Source organism: Lactuca sativa, chromosome 9 (genome assembly GCF_002870075.4).
Source record: "Lactuca sativa cultivar Salinas chromosome 9, Lsat_Salinas_v11, whole genome shotgun sequence".
NCBI lineage: Eukaryota > Viridiplantae > Streptophyta > Magnoliopsida > Asterales > Asteraceae > Lactuca > Lactuca sativa.
This window is the reverse complement of record NC_056631.2, coordinates 172,045,659-172,053,084: the sequence shown is the minus strand read 5'-3', so window position 1 is coordinate 172,053,084 and position 7,426 is coordinate 172,045,659.

Genomic DNA, 7,426 nt, shown 5'->3' with positions numbered 1-7,426 from the left:
CTGGGGTCTCCGTGACGGTCATGAATTGTTATATTCCGGGTTGAGGAGGGATTATCTGTAACATCCCGAATTCCCAGGTATTATTATTTATTGTATTTTTGGTGATTTGTGAGGAGACTCGGCGAGTTGGAGCCCAAACTCGCCAAGTATGACCACAGGTATGGGTGCGGGTTCGCGTCTGGACTCGGTGAGTCCACGCTGTTTAATGAAACCCTAATTCCCCGGGTTTGCAGCCTATTTAAGGGCACTTATAGCCTCCCATTGCGGCTACCAGTCCCTTGAGAGAACCCTAAGAGAGCTAAATCGCTTTGAGAGAGAAGAAGTCACCTTTGGATCTTTGTATCCTTTGTTTAGCAAGAAGAGGGTGACAAGAGCAAGGAGGAGGTGAGATTCAAGCAGATCCAGAGTCCAGAGGCTTCATTTTGAGGTAATAGTTCGAACCTCCTTCAGTTTTAGGGTTGATCTTTAGAGTTAGGGCTTTCTAACCCCCTTTGGAGAGTGATTATGTGAAGCAAATGGTCCCTGTTCGAGTTTGTGCCTTGGATCTGGACTCAAAGAGGTCTAGAGACCTTAACCCTTGGAGATTTTTGGGTTAGTATGGAGTTATTGGACTTAGGTTGTCATTTTTGGGACCAAATCTCCTTTTGATGCCTTGTTGTGGTTATACAAGCATCAAGTTTCGAACTTTACGCGACATTCATGCTTAGGAAGGCCAGATCTATGGTTTGGGGAAGCAGATCTGACCTCAGGAGGTCAATAGAGTTTGTGCATGGCATGAACTCGCCAAGTTGTTCTTGAGACTCGGCGAGTAGGGTTTGGGTTTCACGTAAATTGTTCAGCGAGTAGACTCGCCGGGATGGGGGATGACCCAGTGAGTCAGGGAGAGTCAAAGGGGGGCTGAGTCAAGTCGGAACTCGCCGAGTTGTTCTTGAGACTCGGCGAGTTGAGTCGTGGTGGCCCCGCGATTCATGCCAGGTGGAACTCGTCGAGTTAGGGAAGTACTCGACGTGTCAAGAGAGGATCTGAGGGAGTCAGTGAACACGTATAGACTCGCCGAGTCGCTCTAGTGCACTCGCCGAGTCCGGTCAAAGTTGACCGTTGGCCATTGACCAGAGTTGACTTGATAGGGTTAGTCAACCTTAGTTGTGAAAGTGTTAATTAGAGATATATTGTGTTATAGGAGGACTATAGCTCGGGAGATTGAGCGCTAGTGATTTCAAGGATTTGCGAGTTATCGAGATACACGAGGTGAGTCTTCTCACTATACTTTACCTTGAGTAGGTAATCAAAGTTATGTGATAGAGTATTTGTATGCTATATGTATGTTATGTGTTGTACTTCATTATTTCTATGTGATTTATGCTGTGCATGCCTATAGAGTTGGAACCGGAAGGTTCACAGAGTTAGAACCAGAGGGTTCACAGAGTAGGGTCTACGGACCCACATAGTTATAGCCTTGAGTGGCTAATATGTGATATGTGTGGTATTTTGGGGAACTCACTAAGCTTTGTGCTTACAGTGTTTGATGTTATTTGTTTCAGGTACTAGTGACGACCGTGGGAAGGCGCCGGCTTGACTGAGTTTCAAACACTGATGTTTTTATGAATATTAAATGAATTATGTTTTTATAAAATGTGAAAAATTATTCTGAAATTTACGGTGTTACATTATCATAATCGAAAGGAATGGGAGATATGGTGTGTGTATAAAATTTGCGAATCGCGAGTATGGGTTGAGTATCAGATTGGAAATGAGGGGTTCCAATTATGCTGTTGAATCAGACTCTCGAGCTGAGTTTGGGGAAATTCATGTATTGAGTAGGCGAGATGAGGTTTCAGATTCGTAGATGGGTTTCATTTTGAGGGGTATTGATCTCCATCTGATGTCTTAGACCGAAGTGGGTCAGTTTCGTTGGTATTGGAAGAACTGCAGGACGCACAGAACTAGTAGGTGGTAGAAGACAGAGGTCGGTGGTGAGACGACTTCGGTTGGGGTTGTAGAATTCGCTCAGGGTAAAGCGAACTTCATGACTTATATGTCACAATGAGCCGAGATAGTTATTGTGAGAAGGAATCTGGTAAGTCGTTTTATTGGGTGTGCAATAGGTAACCTTTAGAGGTTCAACTATTGGGTCGGAGTTTACTTGTTGCTTAGTGTTGGAAGGGACATTTGAGATGAACTGGGGCTTATGATTCAGGGTGTCAGAGGATCGTTCCGAGCTGGCTTGACTACGTTCTTGTCTGAGGACAGAGTTTTGAGGATCATTCCTTCAGAAGAGTTCTGATAGCTATTCAGGCGGTGGGTCCTTAGTGGATATGACCTTTCCGTTCCTTTTGAGTTGTGATCAGGATCATTTAGAGAATCAGAATTGGTAGAGTGTTCTTTGAGTCTGTTAATCGATGAGCGATTAACATGATGATATTTTGTGAGGGTGGTCTAACATGGAGAAAGACCACAAGAGTTTTCAAGTTCTAGAGAGACTGATCGACTACCGTAGTGGGAGAAAGGTCTGTCCTTCTTCAAGTTCGGGAGTTCCTGTTAGGTTCTGGTGCTTTTGGAAGAGATTTTTGTATGAAATGAGGTCCTTTCGGTGGTTCTTCTCGGGTTATTGGATTCGATCTATGTGTGATAAGGAGCGATTTCGAGGGTGAAATCTAATTCAAGTGGGGGAGAATTGTAACATCCTGTTTTCGGATCATCCGTGATTAGGGTTCATGCGCTGCAACCCAGGCATGAGGAAGCCTCGGGTTTGCGATGAGTTGCTAGAAGCATAGGGCATCTCGTCACCTTTCCATAGATATAAGGTTTATTGGAAACGGAGTAATACCGAGGAAGCTATGGAAGTTGTAAGTTTTGGCAGGATAAGTCCCTTATTAGAGAAAGGTGGCGGCTGAGTACGTTGGGCGTACGTGTGTGTACGCTTTGCGCACTAATGTGCGTGACTTTTAAGCGAAGCCACCTAGTACGTTGGGCATACAAGACACATTATGAAAACCCTAAATGAGGGGTGTCCCTATATAAAGAATGAGATGGCCTTATTCCTGGCCACCATCCTCAGACAACAAACCCTCTTAAACCCTAAACCTTTGTTTATAGAGCTTGTGAGTGCATTTGAGAGCCTTTGAGTGATTTTGTGTGTTCTTAGAGTGAAGAAGAAGCTTTGGAGAAGAAGGAGTGAGAGTCCAGGCCCTTGGATCTGAGCATATCTGTGTTGGGGGCTTCATATTAAGGTATAAAGCTTAGTCTTTCTCACTCTTTTGATTTGTGCATCATAGTAGAGTATTTTAGGTTTTTTGTCCCAAAAGGTGGAGACTTTATGAGATATTTAGCTATAGAGACTATGATCAACCCCTTTGAGTGTATTCAGTGGTGTAGTGTCATAAAAATCAAGACTTGGACGTTGGAATCAAGCCATGCATGAGATATGAGCATTTCGAGATAAGAGAGTGAGAGTTTTGAGTATTTGTGACCTGTATCCACTAGTCAGAGTATAACGCAGAGGAGTTATTAGGCTAGGGTAGCCTTACCACTTGAGTCTTCGGGAACCTGGTTGTTGGACTAGGGACAAGACTGGGGTCTCTGTGACGGTCGGGAATTGTTATATTCCGGGTTGAGGAGGGATTATCGTAATCGAGAGGAATGGGAGAGATGGTGTGTGCATAAAATTTGCGAATCGCGGGTATGGGTTAAGTATCAGATTGGAAATGAGGGGTTCCAATTCTGCTGTTGAATCAGACTCTCGAGCTGAGTTTGGGGCAATTCGTGTATTGAGTAGGCGAGATGAGGTTCCGGATTCTTAGATGGGTTTCATTTTGAGGGGTGTTGATCTCCATCAGATGTCTTAGACCGGAGTGGGTCAGTTTCTTTGGTATTGGAAGAACCGCAAGACGCATGGAACTAGTAGGTGGTAGACGACAGAGGTCGGAGGTGAGACGACTTCGATTGGGGTTGTAGTATTCGCTTGGGGTAAAGCGAACTTCGTGACTTGTATGTCTCAATGAGCCGAGATAGTTATTGTGAGAACGAAGCCGGTAAGTCGTTTTATTGGGTGTGCAATAGGTAACCTTTAGAGGTTCAACTATTGGGTCGGAGTTTACTTGGTGCTTAGTGTTGGAAGGGACATTTGAGATGAACTGGGGCTTATGATTCAGGGTGTCATAGGATCATTCTGAGCTGGCTTGACTACTTTCTTGTCCGAGGATAGAGTTTTGAGGATCATTCCTTCAAAAGAGTTCTGATAGTTATTCAGGCGGTGGGTCCTTAGTGGATATGACCTTTTTGTTCCTTTTGAGTTGCGATCGGGATCGATTAGAGAATCAGAATTGGTAGAGTGTTCTTGGATTCTGTAATTCGATGAGCGATTAACATGATGATATTTTGCGAGGGTGGTCTGACAGGGAGACAAACCACCAAATTTTTCAAGTTCTGGAGAGGCAGATCGACTACCGCAGCGGCAGAAGGGTATGTCCTTTTTCTGGGTCGGGAGTTCTTGTTGGGTTCTGGTGCTTTTGGAAGAGATTGTTGTATGATATGTGGTCCTTTCGGTGGTGCTTCTCGGGTTATTGGATTCGATCTATGTGTGATAAGGAGTGATTTCACGGGTGAAATCTAATTCAAGTGGGGGAGAATTGTAACATCCTGTTTCAGATCATCCTTGATTACGATTCATGGGCTGCAACCCAGGCATGAGGAAGCCTCGGGGTTGCGACGAGTTGCTAGAAGCATAGGGCATCTCGTCACCTTTTTATAGATATGAGGTTTATTGGAAACGGATTTATATCAAGGAAGCTATGGAAGTTTGAAGTTTTGGCAGGATAAGCCCCTTATTAGAGAAAGGTGGCGGCTTAGTACGTTGGGCGTACGTGTGTGTACGCTTAGCATACTCATGTGCGTGACTTTTAAGCGAAGCCACCTAGTACGTTGGGCGTACTAGGCATAGAATGAAAACCCTAAATGAGGGGTGTCCCTATATAAAGAATGAGATGGCCTTATTCCTGGCCACCATCCTCAGACAACAAACCCTATTAAACCTTAAACCTTCGTTTATAGAGCTTGTGAGTGCATTCGAGAGCTTTTGAGTGATTTTGTGTGTTATTAGAGTGAAGAAGAAGCTTTGGAGAAGAAGGAGTGAGAGTCCAGGCCCTTGGATCTGAGCATATATGTGTTGGGAGCTTCATATTAAGGTATAAAGCTTTAATCTTTCTCATTCTTTTGATTTGTGCATCATAGTAGAGTATTTTAGGTTTTTGTCCCAAAAGGTGGAGATTTTATGAGATATTGAGCTCCAGAGACTATGATCAACCCCTTTGATTGTATTCAATGGTGTAGTGTCATAAAAATCAAGACTTGGACGTTGGAATCAAGCCATGCATGAGATATAAGCATTTTGAGATAAGAGAGTGAGAGTTTTGTGTGTTTGTGGCCTTGTCAGCCATGCAAAGGCTTAAAGTCACTGACTTTATGGAGTAAGGGCTGTTAGGGAGTCCAGATATGTGATATGAGCCAAGGTCTTAACTGATTAAGACCAAATGAGGAGAAAGAGTGAAGCTGGGACGTACATTGAGCGTAATGCCAGTACGCCCCACATACTGACCAAGTGTCCCCGATGGTCAATCTGGATTCGTGAGTATGTTGAGCGTACCAAGGGAGGTACGCCCCGCGTAACCTCACTGTGGACTTTTGGGCTAAGTCTCATTTTGGGCCTTGAGTGTTGGGCCTGGAGTTTGGGCTTGTTGCAATAGAGTTTTGGACCAGAGGAATATATATATATATATATATATATATATATATATATATATATATATATATGTGCTTTGGGCACTTGAGTTGGGCTTGCCATTTAGATTTGAGAGTTGGGCCTCAGGAGAGCCCATTTATTATTGGGCCTTGGTGGGCCCAATGGGTTTTAGGTTATTGATGGGCTGTTTAGTGGACTACCTTTAGACCTAATGAGTAAGATTTTGGACTTAGTTCCTAATTGAGTTAATTGTGGGTTTGGGTCAGAGATAGAAGTCGGTGCGCAGCAGCAGCATTTATAGGGGTTGTTCATCATCCGAGGTGAGTCTTCTCACTATACTTACCATGATTGGTTTATTTGTGTGATCAAGATGTCTTATGTGCTTATCTGTGTATTGTGATATTCTGCATTATGTCTCTGTGATTTATACTGAGTATTATTATTATGATCTTATTGAGTTAGGACCGAAGGGTCCACCCGAGTTTTGGGACTGGAGGGTCCCACTGAGACACATTGACCGGAGGGTCTTATCTGAGTATAGTCAGGAGAGGCTATTGAGATATGTGTGGTATTTTGGGGAACTCACTAAGCTTCATGCTTACCGTGTTATGTGATATGTGTTTCAGGTTTTTCTCAGGATCTCGGGAAGGCATCGGCTTGATTGTACACACTAGAGAAAGAGTTATGTTTTGAGGATCCTGGATTATTAATCAAACAATTATGGATTTGCATTCTGCAAATTAAATAAATGAGATTTTTGTGAAAAGTGTTATGAGAATTATGTAATTTTAAAATGAAAATTTTGTTTGAAAATTTACGATGTTACAATATTTATATATGTTTTTCTTTAAATTAAGTTTTTTCATCGTGGTAGTTGGTTAAATCAACCTTAAAAGAAATTGAATCTGATGAACTTTGAAAAATTAAAGAGACACCAATAGAAAGTAGTTCTGAAACTATGAACCATGAACCAAAACTTATGATTATATTTTATGGGAATATGATGGTCTTCATGCTGCATACAAGGTGAATGTGATGAATCTTGTTGGAAATTCAGAAGATTTTTTTATGAAGATCTTAAACATGAAAACATTAGAAAAGGTAAAGTTTGGTTGTTTATATTATGTTGTAATTTTGTTACCCCTTTCAACAGTTATTTTGCAATGTCATTTTTTTCTTTCTTTTTGCACAACCAAATAGGTATATCAAAGTATGGGAAGAAGAAGAAGATGAATATTTAGCTTATCCTGTTTTTTGAGAATATAATTTCTGGGTTCACCTTAGAGTTTCATTATTTCATAACTTCAGGGTTCACCTTACAAACACAACAATATTCTTTTAGAATTTCATGGTTCATCTTACAAGAACAATAACATTCTTTTCTAATTGTGGAAAATCTGTAGAATAAATTCTCAACTTCTGTATCAATTTTATACTTCATTCTAACAAAGTGTACTTTGTCATTTTATGATTTTTAGTTTTAGTATAAAACTATACATAATTTTAAAAGAATCATTCTCATTTATATTACCTCCTACATGATCCTCAAGAGGATATGTCATTGCAACAAAATATGTGTTTTCCGATGATAAAAAATAAAAATAAATAAATAAACTTGTTATTCTTGATAATACATAAAATATTATTCTTTAAGAATGTCGTTTTTTAAAATTTTGTTTGAATGTTGTC